The following is a 3,645-nucleotide window of genomic DNA, read 5'->3' as shown; positions in this document are numbered from 1 at the left end:
CCCGGACAGAGGTTACTTGAAGAAATCATCAGAGACCTGCACAGTTGCTGGCTAAAGACAACTGAGAAGGAACAATTGGACCGGAAGCTCAACATGACTCAGTACGGATGCTGCTGGAGCTATCCAAAGGCACAATCTTGCAAAAACAGATGACGTCCCACCCTTTTCTCCAAGGCCAAGCTCTTTTCCACTTCATTCCCATACACTTTTCCTGTCAGTTGACTAGCAGATATACCCTTCATTGACTTGGCTTCCCTTTAGAGCTGGGCTCAGGTAGAGATTGCCCAGTTGCTTTGCTGATCACATGACTTACTGCCACCAACAGCCCAGCCCCATGAGTCCCACTATTGGTTCCCCCCTCACTGGTGCCTTGCCTCCCCACACTGATTGGACAGCAAACAGATTCTTCACAAGATTGGCAGTCAGGAATAGTCCAGTCAAGTGGCCATCTCTCACCCCCAAAGCTCAGCTCCAGTATTACTGACCAGTCAATGAAACTGTAAATAATACAATAACCATCTTTTTAAATGCCTGTGTAATTTATAGAAATATGGAAAAGCATAGATGTGGCCAAATGTCAGTGTAAGTCGTAAAAGGGGCTGTCCAGTGTGTATCACCATTTATCTAGCTTGGTCCATAGCTCTGTAGATGACTGCACTTTAACTTTGTGACCATCTTCTCAAGTGATGAGGGATTTTGCTGTACCACCCGTTTAGGCAGTCATACTGAGGGTGAAACTAAAGTTATTCTTTAATGTCCCTCCAATTTTTTGCGAATGGATTTAAATTTATGCCCACACCAACCCTGGTTATTGACTTCTCTGAAAAGGAACATAGATCCTCCTTCCCAATTTGGCCTTTATTTCAAAGGGAGTGAATTATGAAAGTAGGATTTGCTGAAACTAGACAAGACACTAGTCAGACCCCAGCTGGAATATTGTGAACAGTTTTGGATTGAGGATAATCAGAGCAGCCATGATCTCATTGAATTGCAAGGCAGACTCAATGTGTCTGAATGGTGTACTTCTGCTCCCATGTCTTATGGTCTTACCTTATCATTTTGTACTGCAGGGTGCGCGGTTGTGTAGGCACACAATCCAAGTTCCTCTGGTCCTTTACGTGTCTTGCCATTTATTATGTATTGCTTTGCCTTGTTTGGCTTCTCCAAATACATTATGTGACAGTTCACTACATTGAATTTTATTTTTGCACTTTTCTACTGACCTGACCAGCACAGCAGAAAATACCAAACACCCACTGCCTCCCTCCGCTCCCCCCACTGCCACCTGACCCCAGGACTCCTCTTGACGACCACCTTTTGGTTTTCAGAGGCTACAACATTCTCACCGACTCCAGTCATTTCATAATATTCTTTCTATATTCATGTTCATATATAGCTTTTTGGACTCATACAGGAGCATCAATATCGTCAATAATTGTCAACCCCATTAAATTGAAAGCCACTACACATGAGGAAAAACATTGATTTCCTGGCATAAGACCACAGGCATAAATTAGCAATGAAAGGTTTTTGTTTCAAAATAACTGACCCATACTTCTATAGTGTATTCCCTTACTCCCCCTGTAACTATACTGTACTCAGCCTCTCCCTGTGGGATCAAGTTCCACACACTTCCCCACTCTCTGGGTGAAAATCTTTCTCCCGAGTCACATTCTCTGAATATTCTCCCCAATCTCTGGGTGAAGATGCTTCTCCTGAGTTCCCTGTTTGATTTCTTGGTGACTGTCTTATTTTTGACTTGCTGTCCCCTTACCCCACCATCATAGTCACTGTATCTAAAATTATGGAAGGTTTTTATCAAGCAAAGATCTTTAAACTGTTTTCCCTCAGCCACACCTTTAAAACAAATTAAAGCTCCAGGCTGTTTGTGCCTAAGGGGTACAATCATTCTTTGTCCACATCCTCTCGAGTGAGTTTACTCCCTGCAGCATACAGTGTGACAGCTTCAAAAAGCCTCTCCACGTTTCAAGCATATCCTTCCATAGAAATCCTACCCCCATTCCCCATTCAAACACCGAGCTGTCTTACTGACATTCTGAACACAATGATTTGCTAAATTGAGTCTGGAACTGGTCCCCTCTCATTGGGTTGCATCATACTGGTCAAAAACACAGTCTTCCTGAACACCTTTGAAGAATTCCACACCCTCGTGCTCATTCTGTTCACGCTGATTCTATCCCAGTTCCGTAGCGTAGCAGAAATTCCTGTTGCTTTTTTGTTTATAGAGTCATACAGTACGGAAACAGACTCTTCGGTCCAACCAGTTCATGCCAACCATATTCCCAAGCTAAACTAGTTACACCTGCTTATGTTTGGCCCATGTCCCACCAAACCTTTCCTAGTCATGAACTTATCCAAATGTCTTTTAAATGTTATAACTGTATCTCTATCTACCACTTCCTCTGGAAGTTCATTCCATGCATTAACTGTGCTTTGTGTTTTAAAAAAAAAAGTTGCCCCTCGTGCATTTTTAAATTTTTGTCCTCCCAGCTTAAAGATATGACTCCCATTTTGAATTACCCCACCCTGGGGAAAAGACCTTTGCTATTCACCTTATCTATGCCACTCGTGCTTTTATAAACCTGAATAAGGTCATCCCTCAGCCTCCTAAGCTCCAGTGAAATAAATCCCAGTCTTTTCAGTCTATTTTTATATCTCACACCCTCCATTCCCAGCAACATCCTGGTACATTTGCATGTCTTATCAATTTCCCTTCAGATTTACTCTTCTATCCGCCTCCGAGTGTACTGGGATCTATCGTATGCCCCCTGCTAGGCGAATGCTTAGTTGACAGTCCCTGTATGGGTTGTATGGTCTCCTTTGATGATCCTTACACCTATTCTTCCTCACAGCTGTGGTTCTTTCTCACAACACTCCTCCTTTCTTTTGTATCCCCTATCTATCCCAACTCTCAACCCTGTCACCAAGATTGTCAATTGCTCATCCTTCGGTAATAACAAAACCACACTTGCAAGCACCTACCTGTGGCCCTCAGCCTCATCTGCTTACTCACTTGACTCTTTATTTTGGAATACACACCACTAATCTCCAAACGACTTTTTTAACTGTCCATTTTGTAGCCTTTGCTTCCCCTTCCTCTAACCAGCTAGTCCTGCTGCAGCACTAGCAATCACCCCCAGCAAGGCTATCTGTTGAGAGTGAATCCATCCACCTGTTCAAGGAGGAGTTATATCTATTTCTTGGAGCTAGAGGGGTCAAAGAGTATGGGGAAGAAAATGGGAACAGGGGACTGAGTTGCATAATCAGCCATGATCACGTTGAATGGCAGAGCAGGTTTGAAGGGCTGAATGGCCTACTCCTGCTTGTATTCTGTGTTTCTCTTGGAATGTGTAGCCCTACTCCTGCCACGTCTCTCCAACCACCTATTTAGCGGTTCTATCCTCCTACTCAATGGTGTGTGACATTGGGAGTAATCTACAGAGGAGAACTTTGGAGGACCCTGCTTTCTAATTTATTTCCTGACTAGTTAAAAGTTTGTCTTCAGGGCCTCATCCCTGTTGCCACCTCTTGGCATTGGGAGCGATGGCTGCTCACACATCATAGTGGCATCCTCGAGCCTGCACTAGGGAGGAAACTTGCACATTTTAACACTGGAAATGGGCA

The sequence above is a fragment of the Rhincodon typus genome, chromosome 8, assembly GCF_021869965.1.
Source record: "Rhincodon typus isolate 14 chromosome 8, sRhiTyp1.1, whole genome shotgun sequence".
Taxonomy (NCBI): Eukaryota; Metazoa; Chordata; class Chondrichthyes; order Orectolobiformes; family Rhincodontidae; genus Rhincodon; species Rhincodon typus.
This window is presented reverse-complemented; position numbering follows the sequence as displayed.